This window comes from Electrophorus electricus, chromosome 3, assembly GCF_041902795.1.
Source record: "Electrophorus electricus isolate QZ-2024a chromosome 3, ASM4190279v1, whole genome shotgun sequence".
Classification (NCBI taxonomy): Eukaryota; Metazoa; Chordata; class Actinopteri; order Gymnotiformes; family Gymnotidae; genus Electrophorus; species Electrophorus electricus.
Window position 1 is genome coordinate 24,102,744 of NC_137499.1, and position 11,716 is coordinate 24,114,459.

The window sequence follows — 11,716 nt, forward strand, 5'->3', positions numbered from 1 at the left end:
ATTTGTAAAGCTGATTTGTGACAACGGCTGTTGCAAAAAGCGCTATATAAAGAAATCTGACTTGAATTTGACTTGATAATGTCACAGTACACTGAACCATTTTACTGGCCTTGAATCACCCTTTTAAAAGCAGCAGTCATTATACAAACCCTTAAAATATACAAATACAGTGAGCAGTATGAACTCTAGGTGGGTAGAGTTTTGGCTTCCAAACAGTTTAAATTGCTATCAATTTTTGGTTATTTTGCATTCTTATGAAAAACGTTATTTCACACTATTTCAGTGACTAAGAAATGCCAAGGACACTGTCACTATTGCAAAGCTACAGCGACTCATGCCAGCGTAGAACAGTACTGAGCGTGCCTGTGTAAAGTGCATGTCCTAATGTCCATGTCCTAAACACTTTAACTTCTGAATTTTAGGTGTTAACAAGGCCTTCTCACTGACAGAGGGAGACATAGAGAGAGCGAGAGAGGGCTTCCTGCCCTAACAGTCCAGTATTGTATTCTGGCCAGCATATCCGTCTACCTGTGTTACAACAGGACCACGAGGACAGTTCACTGTGTGAGTGGCAAACCTCTCCCAGTGTCTACATGGAGCCAATGGAACCCCTCTCCCAGTGTCTACATGTAGCTGAGGACAAGTATAGCTCTAATCAAATCAAGCTGAGAATGTTTCGAAGGTTTCTGCAAGGTTTCAAAGGTTTCTGACTGATCATCACGGAGTGGGCCGCACCGTGCCACCCAGGCGCAGCTCAAGGTGGCCCGCCACTGTAGGGGGCTTGCAGCTCCATGAACCGCAGCGTTAGTGACAAACCTCTCCCAGTGTCTACAAGGAGCCAAGGGGACCCCTCTCCCAGTGTTTACATGGAGCCGAGGGACCCCTCTCCCAGTGTTTACATGGAGCTGAGGGACCCCTCTCCCAGTGTCTACATGGAGCCGACGGACCCCTCTCCCAGTGTCTACATGGAGCTGAGGGACCCCTCTCCCAGTGTTTACATGGAGCCCAGGAACCCCTCTCCCAGTGTCTACATGGAGCCGAGGAACCCCTCTCCCAGTGTCTACATGGAGCTGAGGGACCCCTCTCCCAGTGTTTACATGGAGCCGAGGGACCCCTCTCCCAGTGTCTACATGGAGCCGAGGGACCCCTCTCCCAGTGTCTACATGGAGCTGAGGGACCCCTCTCCCAGTGTCTACATGGAGCCGAGGAACCCCTCTCCCAGTGTCTACATGGAGCCGAGGGAACCCCTCTCCCAGTGTCTACATGGAGCTGAGGGACCCCTCTCCCAGTGTCTACATGGAATTGAGGGACCCCTCTCCCAGTGTCATTACACACCAGACACATCAGTCCATTAAACGGCACCACCCCATCATTTTTGTTCGTGGCTTGGATGCTTTGATAGACCACAGATCTTCAAAAACTACAAAACCCAGAGTGTATCAAAGTTTAGGTAAGATAATTTTTTCAGAAGGCAGAGAAAATAAGGCTTGACTGAATAAGCCTTTTAAGTGGTCTGTACAGGCTAATCTTAACCCATTCACTCATATATATCATTGAGCCGTTTGTGTGTGTGTGTATGTGTGTGTGTGTGTGTGTGTGTGTGTGTGTGTGTATACATTACACTGCGTGTGAGAGAGTATGTCTGAGTAAAGCTTTCACTGTCCGTTAGTGCTCGTGGAAAAACAGAAACATTAAAAACCTCAGCACGATCAGATGCAGCACAAATCACAAATGGAAGTCTCTCGAGTGTGTGGCACACTATAACTTCCAACACTCCCCCAGTATTTAGATTACGTATTTGAAAACATATATGACTAATTGTGCGTATCAGTCCCCTTTTTCAACTGGATGGAGCCTTGAAACCAGGGCAGGCACACTACTGCCAGGACTCAAAACCACAAACAAAAAATATATAGTGGCCATATATATCCAGTCAGGACAGGGACAAATCAAGAATTCCGTTCTTCCTCCCTGCCACAAGGAAGCTGTCCTAAAATAAACATTACTTAATAATATTTTGACTTGCTAAGTCTTTCTCTGTATAGTCCAATTATGTGGCAAACCGCTGTAAAATGACTGAAATGAAAAAGGTGAAAAGGAGATCATTGACGCATGGAGCATGTGTGTGTGGGAGACCACACCGGTTAATGTTAAGGACATCATTTCATTCACATTTGACAACAAGGCTGCAACTTATATTTTATATATTGATGTTGTTCATTACAATGTTTGGAAAATATTTTATGAGCTTAGACATGTTTAAGGATTTTTGTTTTCATGATTTCATGTTTTTTTAATTTTTGTTCTTTCCTTATGTACAGATATACAAATACAGACTCATGGGTATGAAGGATGCATAACCCACAAACACTCCCGCTATACAAATAACATAGGTGCTTGCACACACATACACACACACGCACACACACACACACACACACACACACACACACACACACACACACACACACACACACACACACACACACACACACGCACTCGCACACACACACGCGCACGCACGCACGTGCACACACAAGGCAGTCAGCTGCATTTGGTCAATCTTTCTGCCTGTGCTTGCAGGTAAACACCAGTAATCCCCAGCCAGTGAAACCCTCATTTGCATAACGAAGGTGTCAGCAACACGACCATGCCATTAATCACGGGCAAACCGCTTCGAGAACCAGCTTCCAAATCACTGTTTACACTCAAATTTGTTGTTCTTATAATATTAATATCACGGGTTGTAGATGGTAATGTGCAAATATCTAAGCAGGTATAAAGTATGACCTTTGCTAGCCGTGTCTGGTATAATGGGAGCAGTGTTTGAAGTTGGACAGTGGCTTGAAGGTTTGACACTGCTTCTGGACTGTGCAGAAATGGACATATTTGGCTCAGAAGAGAGGAATCAACCCAAATAAAGTCTTTCAGTCTTTGTGTTTAGATTCTGTGTGATTATTTTCATTTTTGGTACTATTATTATGTTTTTTTCTTAACATGTGGGCCATCAAGAGTTTGTGAGCAAGAATGATCTCATCTGAATTTCTGATTTTAATAGTCAGGAGAGCTGATCCCAGATCAGAAAGATTTGGGTTCTGAAGAGTTGTACCTGTTCGTTACGTGTTATTACGTTTGAAGGGGGCAATGTGTGATGAATCTGGAAATACTGTAGATGAGGGCAAGTATAGCCAAGCTCTAATCAAATCAAGCTGAGAACGTTTTGAAGGTTACTGCAAGCTTCAGACTGATCGTCGCGGAGTGGGCCATGCCACGACACCCAGGCCCACCTCAAGGCAGCCACTGCTACGGGGTGCTCGCGGCTCCATGAACCGCAGCGTTAGGTTTACACGGTGCGGCCACAGCTGGGCGGCCCGAACCAGCCCTGAATGATGCCAGAGACGGAGAAGCCCCCTCGCGCTCGGGGCCGAGCAGACGCTCACGTCCTCGCGGCCTCCAGCTGCTCCTCGGACGAGTAATTGCTCACTTTTCACATCTCATGTGTTTTACATTTCCTCTTCGGATTCGAGTGCAATGGAGCATTCTTCCACAGCTCCCTCAAAGTTTACCCAAGTGTGGTTTCTGGAGCCGGAGGCCCCGGCTATTATCTGCACCGGGGCCACGCTGCCCATTAGACAGTGGAAACTTTCACCCCGTTGCGCTAAAGGACCTTTTCATGTCCTCGGCAGGATCTCGCCAACAGGCGGCTGTTCACGCGGCGTGGCGGACAGTCAGGCCTGGAAGGGTTTGGTGTTTGTGACAAATCCATTTAAGCCTAATTGAGCGGCTGGCGATAGCGCGAAAGCAAACAAAAGCCTCCGGCGATCAAATATTGATTCACGGCTAGGGAGTGAGACATTGGCTCCGTAGCCAGGGTTCCCCTGGGCTGGCAGACAGGGGGGAAAACCTCACAGCGCTTCAGGGAACCTCAGAGCTACCAACCAATCAAGGAGGCAATGCAACTCATTACGTTTGCCCTTTATATCAGTATAAATGCTTGAATTTTTGACACCATATCGTTGCCCAGACAGGCCCATTGAACCTAAATCAAAACAAAAAGGCTGTGTGCACTACAGCATGGTGCTGGCACATTGACATGCACTGTTAAAGACTATGAAAATACATAAGTCTAGTTTTGGTTTGTGTGTTGCCAGGGTTCACGAGGACGCCACAATGTTGGATCTGAGCAGTGGCAGAGATTTGGGTCTGCTTGTTTCTTGGCCACTATGTTAAAACTATGCTAAAAATCTTGCTCAAAAACACTTCACTGTGCTCATCCTAAAAAATAAATTAATTCAAATTGTCTCATGCTGTAGTACAATATTTAAACAATTTAAGCATGAAATTAGCAATTTCCAACTATTAAACTGACCACTGTCGACAAAGGTAAAAATACCCGCCTGTTCTTTAACTGGGGGTGCAGATGGTTGTGGTTCACCTAGAGACACTTCCTCTGTAATAAGAGGATAATTAAAGGTGCTGTCAGTGGGCAAACTACTCATCACAGTTTAAGAATTGTCACCAAAATCAGAAGTGTGGCCATCTTCCCTTTGTAAAACCCACCAAAAATCTCTTTCTGCTGAGGATCTCATATTTGTTTCTGTAAGGAGGAGGCTTTAGGCAGGATGCAGAGACGATTAGCTCGAAACAGAAACACGTTTATTTGCCACTCAGACACGCACACCAACAGAGTCAAAAACTGACAACAAAACGCGTACACGACAGACCTTTCTACATGTGATAAACGACATGGTAAGGAGCAGGTGTGAGACAAGGAGGGTGTGGCCACATTGATGAACACACACATGGGAAGACGTTGGGGGGGGGGGGTACCGTGACAGTTCCTCACAATCGAGGCTTTTGTTTAAAAAAAAAAAAGATCTTCTTTATCCTTAAGTTTTTATCATCTTACCCTCGTGGTACCTATTTTCATGATTAGATTTCACACTCCGATGCAATTCAGTTGTAGGACTGCAGCATGAAGAGAAGTGGTGCAACCGAATGGTGTTTAAGTGTGTGCGCTGGACGGGTTGTGGCTGTCCGGATGACTCAGGCTGTGCTGGTGAGCCTGGGCAATGGAGGAGAGGGCCCACCGTGAGTCATGCTTCGCCTGCTGCTGTACTGAGCTTTCCAAGCCTGGAGAGAGTAACTCACGCCTGCGTCCTCTCTGGCCCAAATCCTGGGTGAGCTCTTTAAAGCCAGGAGATGCCAAAGATCCTTCTCTGTGGATGAAGGAGCGCCCAAGCATAGAGGGATTCCAGCCAGCACCTAGTAGGACACGTTGCGGCTTTGAATTGAAGTCTGTCCTGGCTTTCCTTCAATTTTTTTTCCCTTCCTTTGTCGACGGCCCTGTGCTAAGCAAATTTTGCACATTACTGTGACATTATCTGTTTTTTGGTGGGTGGCCATGTCTCCTTGATGAATTAAACATTGGCTGTGTTCAAACTTTTAGCTGAATCCGTACTCAATCTGTTGTAAGGAGGCGGTACAAATGACGCTGTTAGCAGTGCATATAGGGATGGATGTATCCTGAGATGTCCAAAAGAAACATGTTCAGGGTTTGGACATCCTGAGATGTCCAAAAGAACCGGGGTTCAGGGTTCTCCAGCCTTCCCCATTGCTTTGACCTCAAATACAACCACTTCCTCCTCAACTCTGACCCCCTACCCTCCCCCCGCAATCCCCACCCATGCCATCTGACCTCTGGCCACTGAAGCTCAGCTTCTAGGTTTTGGACTTCACTTTCGTTGGGTTCTTACAGACAACAATGAATGGGACATTGTGTCTCCTCAAAATAAATGACTCTCTGAACAATACCGAAGCACTCTCACTTGGGCAACGCATTCAGAGAGCAGGACACTTATCTTGAGCCGTCCTAGAACCTTTGACTTCCAAACGGTCAGAAGGAAATGGAAGTTCAATTCTTTTTCTCATGCAGAACAGCTCAGATGAGGCCACAGATTCATCTGGAGGAAACTTTTGGGCCTGATCATACTCATAAATTACTACCCGGCCTGGAATGGGACAAAGCAACTCTGTTTGGCCCAGCAAAATGGAGATCAGCCTAACAAGAAATATTTCTCACTTGACGTTTCATTAATTTAGTTCACTAGTTTATGTTGTTGAATGATCAGTTATGATATATACTGGTGTATGGGCTAAAACATATGTCCTGTTCAGGTTTACAGTAACAGAATAATCTAGTAATAGTATAATATAACAGTGCTATAATATTTGAAAAAAATGAATGACTTTCCCTCCATAATAAGCTAAGATTGACTTAGCCATGAGAAAGAACTATAGTCATGTCATCTCGAATTAGACATAGTGTCTGATTTATAGGAAATGTAAACATTAGCCATCTGAGTTTCATTACAATACGCCAATAAAATAAACGATTTGTAAGTGAACAGTAGCGACTACACACTTCATTAGAGCACACTGGTCCTGGGAGTCCATGCTGAAACACTCACCATGGCTAATTACCGCAAGAGACCCCTACAGTTTCACACTGCAAATATACAAATTAAAGTGTATGTGTACATTGACCTGTGCCATATTAAGGCTTTCTGATTACAGCCGAGCTTCACCTCAGCTTATATACTCATGCCCAAGAAATTCTGGGCATATAAGGCTGAGGAAGGTAAGACAGTGGATGTTGCTTTAATAAACTCTCTAGTCTGTCTGTGGCATCTTTTTAAATATGTATATGCATACAAAGGCATATGTGCTTTGTGTAAAACACCCAAGACATATCAGCAAGCAAGAGTCTCTTACTCATTCTTGGTTTATAGCAGAGATGGCCCACAGACTGGCACCACCACCAGTTTTTATTTTGCAGTTCCCATATTCTAATTGTGCTAAAAACAGTAATAGATAGACTTACTAAATATACTGTATGCATCATCAATAAACTGAGGATTTATTTTTATCTGTTTATTTTATTATGTGCATCCAGATATTATATTCTCAGACAATAAAAGATGTGTTGTGGGTTTCAGCTTTTAGGCACTCAAAGAAGCAATTGATGGAGAAAAGGCCCATAAATCTGATACATAATTTATTGTCTGACATTAAATCTTATTACTAAAAGAATCTGCACATGGAAGTAGAAGTGGAACACAGTGCAGTATTTAGAGTTTTAGACAAACAGGCCAGGAAGCTGTCAACTCATGCTGCATCTCTATCAGTACAGCAAAACAAGAGGAGAAAAAGTTACTTTTAACACGCACACACACACAGGCACGCACACACACACACACACACACACACACACACACACACACACACACACACACACACACGCACACACCTCATTCATATGGTGCTACCGCAATTTTCTTCATTTGTAAACGTTGTTACCGATTCATAATAGGACATCGCTCCACAAACAAATACCATCCATTTAGCTAATCAACATTTATTTAAAAGGCTGGCTGTTTGGAGTGAGTATGATGGCAAACTTTGCGGCTGCAATACGAGGAGTGCTTGGAGAGGACAGTGACTTGCTTGAGCAGGATCTCAGGAATGCAAAGTTGGGTGTTTTGGAGGATAAAACAAGTATAGACTGAGGAGCTACAAGTTTGCTGCTTTGCCATGGTCTACAAGAATTGAAGTCAGTGCACCCATGCAAGTTACACTTTTATGTAACTTGGAGCTTTCAGAATACAACTGGTCTCACGACGGATTAATCAGTTTCTTGGCATGGGCCTTTAATATGCATGATTGAGTCCAGTCTATAATAAAAAAGTCTGCATTGGCTTAGCACTCCAAGACAACACTGAGAAACACAACCCAAATTCACAGAACATGAGCTACAAAATTCAAAGAACTCTGACTCAATTTCAGATTCCTTTAGAGACAGCGAGCATTAATCAATTTCCTTTTAGATCAGATAATTTTTAATGTGATCACCAAAGAACCTTTAATGCAAACATAGTATATAAGTATATTTTCAAATGTTTTGGATATGTCCAAGTCCTAGTTATGTGTTTTGGACATGTGGACCCAGATATTCAGAAGTATTCTTGTTGGATTTCGTCTATTGGATTGGGACAATATTCAACATAGATTGTTCAAAAGATAAAAAGGATTCCAAAATTGGATTAGATCAGGTAATCCAGTCTTGATTTATCCTGGATCAGATCTTCAGTATGTGGTGTTCAGACCCTTTTAGTAGGATTGGGATACCTTTTATCCAAAAAAATATGGATTGTCCCATCAGAATGGTGGATTCAGGATGGATTTCAGGAACAAAATACAATAAAACTTTAAAATGTGTGCAATAATACAATACTTATATTATGCAGTATAGACGATACCACCCCTGGGCAAAGGAAAATGGGCCAAACACAGCATTGCAGCAGCTAATAATTGGAAAATTTTAATTTTCCAGATATGCTAATTTAAATTTTATATCAAAACATTTTAAAGTTTTCAGAATTTTATCTTTGTGCACAAGAAGACTATGAAAGTGAATTTCCATGTTTCCAGCTTCCCCCCATTCATGCCTCATACGTGTCTCATCCATGTCTCAGCAATGCCTCTTGCACATCTCATCCATGTCTCAGACATGCTTTTATCTTCAGCAGGGTTGATTACTGTAATGGCCTCCTAACATGACTCCTAAAAAAAGACAATCAAACAGTTTCAGCTGATTCAGAATGTAGCTGCTAGAATTCTCAGTAGGAGCAAAAGAAGAGATCACATCACCCCCATTCTTAAGATCTTACACTGGTTACCAGTACAGTACAGTTGACTTTAAAATATTATTACTGGTGTATAAATCACTTAATGGTGTAGGACCAGCATATCTCTCTGATATGCTGCAGCACTATAAACCAGACAGAACACTCAGATCATTATTTGTCACTAGTCAGTTAACCCTGTCTATGGTACAAAATAAGCATAGAGAGGCAGCGTTAAGATAATATTCTGTAAATGGGACCAGTTGTCAGAGGATATTAGAAGGGCCCCAACACAAATACAATAAATTGTATTTGTACAATAAATTGTATTGTATTGTATTGTATTGTATTGTATACAATAAATTGTATTTGTACTTATACTTACAAATTGTATCTGTAAATTCTTTTTTTGGCAAAGACCTTCCTGAAGTGACAGATCTCTGGATGTAATAAGCTTCATTATTCTTCTATATCTTATGTGAAGCTCTTTGAATCTCTGCTGTGTGTGAATAGTGTTATACAAATAAACTTGCCTTGCTGCCAACAGTTTACAGCAGCCACAAGCAATGTCTTGGTTCCTCTCAAAGTTTCTTCCTCATGTTCTAGGGAGTTTTTCCTTGCCACTGTTGCCCTTGACTTGCTCACTGGTGGCTTGGACATTTGTAAAGCTGGTTTGTGACAACTGTTGTAAAAAGCGCTATATAAATAAATTTAACTTGACTTGACAGCAGTGATGTGCAGTGACACAGGTCTCAGCGGTGTGTTGTAGTCCTTCTTCATTTTCTGACCAATGATTTTTTTTTTGGTGGAACCCTTAAATGTAATTTTGGGTTTGGCCAATATTTTTTGCCCAGGAGTGTATATTTGTTGTTTTTATTTATTTGTTGTATCTCAGTTGAGGGTTCTGACTGTTTAAAAAAAAATTGGAAATGGAAGAGGACATTTGTTTTATTTTGAGGTTTTCTGTCTCTTCAAATCAGTGACATAATTAGCTATTCTGCCTGTTGTTCTTTACATAGCTAGTCCCATTTGGAGCTCTGGTAAACTGGATTTGTTTTCCTTGATAGAAAAACATGAGATTTCCAAATCTGGATAATTCTGGATAAAATCTCGATAAAAATAATAATCCACATTAAACTTTTTGTACATCAGGGCACTGGGTGTTTGTGTCAGTCCTGTTGAATGCTAATGAGAAAGTATCTCTAATCCAGAATAAAAAATGCATATGAGTGAAACTTGCATGGTTACATTATTATTACAAGAGACCTATTAGAAAACAGAAAGAACGCATCAGAAAGTAAAAGGTTTCAATGGATGTGTGTGTGTGCTTTTTTTTTTTTTCTTCCTTTTTTGGCTCCGTTTACAAAAGACACACGGCCGTGTTCTTATTTCCCCTTTCCTCCCCAAATGTACGTGATGACTGCAGACCAGGCTGCCCACAGATAGGCGGTTAACATTATCAAGAGCCGGTCTCTGCCACACAAGATGAATGCATGGTGACATGGGGACCGGCTCTGTTATTTAGGTTTTCATTATTTGTATTTATTCTGTGTAAACTCCAGTGCGGGGGACTGGGTCCTGTGGCCGTATCGCCTTACAGAGCGCCTGCAGTTCCCGCGGTGTAGCTCGCACGCTTGGGCTCCGCTGCTTTAAACAAACCGCTTCTGGCCTTCGTTCAGTCGCCCAGCCCGCAGTCTCCGCGAGCCGCCGGTTAGAAAGCGTTTCAAATGGACACCACGCGGCGGGGAGCGCGCGCTTCTACGGTGCTTTACCTTCACAGGGTCTTACAGTCGGGCAAAATTAGTGTGGGTTTGTAAAACCGTGACCTGGGAATTAATTTCAGATGCAGCATAGTAACTTCTCCGTCATATTGGGAAATGGGGATAGAACTAATATGATATCTTTGAACTATTTCAGTAGACAAATGGAAAAATGTATACTGTATACATTCATTTGTATACTGAAATAGTTCAAAGATATCAAGCATTTTTTCATTTGTATACTGAAATAGTTCAAAGATACCATTCTAGTTCTATCGCCATTTCCCAATATGACAGAGAAATTACTATATATATATATATATTTTCCCTATATATATATATATATATATATATATATATATATATATATATATATATATACACACACACACACACACACACACACACACACACACATTTTTTCCTACTTTGTGAAGGAGGAGGGAACATATAGTCCATAGGAGGGTATGCCAAATTTAGCCATATTTATGGGAGGGGCCCAATCTGTTACGTCCGACGGCTTGAAACCGGCGCGCGTTAATGGACGAGGCACCGGCTTGGCTAAGCACTACTTCACCGTTGAAGCTTCCTTTCCTTCAGGTGCCAGTGCAAATACGAGCCGTTTCGAAACGCTCCGTTCACAGAAAATTCCGCTCAGTCTACGGCGTGAGGCACGGGTTCCAAAACAAAAACATCTCCGACAGTCCCTTCAGTATTTACCTTTTAAGATCTTGCCCCATTTGTCTTAATTCCTCAAGTCGAGCCCCTGTAACTGTATATGAGCTGTCAAAAAGCATTGAATTATGACTGATCACCTGTACTTGATCCATTCTGTGCTTGGCATGTTTAGAAAATTGTGTTTGGTAAGTTCGGAGCCAACTGCCTTGGCTTTTAATTAATTTCCTTTTATTTACACTTCAGGTCTGTGCTTGCTCTTTTAAAGAGGAAAGTCAACATCTGTATATGTCTAGGGTTTTAATGAACTTTAAAGACCAATAAAAAAAAGACCAAGTTGTTTGCCAGAGTTGTATTTGCGTGGCAATCGCCTCCACAGTGCAAGGATAAACAAAGCTGCCTATGCGCTCAGCGCCGGAGGCCTCGGGGCTCCCCATCCCCCTATCTCCATGACGCACGGAATTACGCTCCGAATCCGTTACGTCTGTTTGGACACAAAATACGAAACAATTCTGCAGGTACGTTTAGAAGGCTCTGGCTGTTTAGGGAATCGTGTAGCTCGACCGGATCTGCAAACCGCCTGTAGCCCGTTCGCGA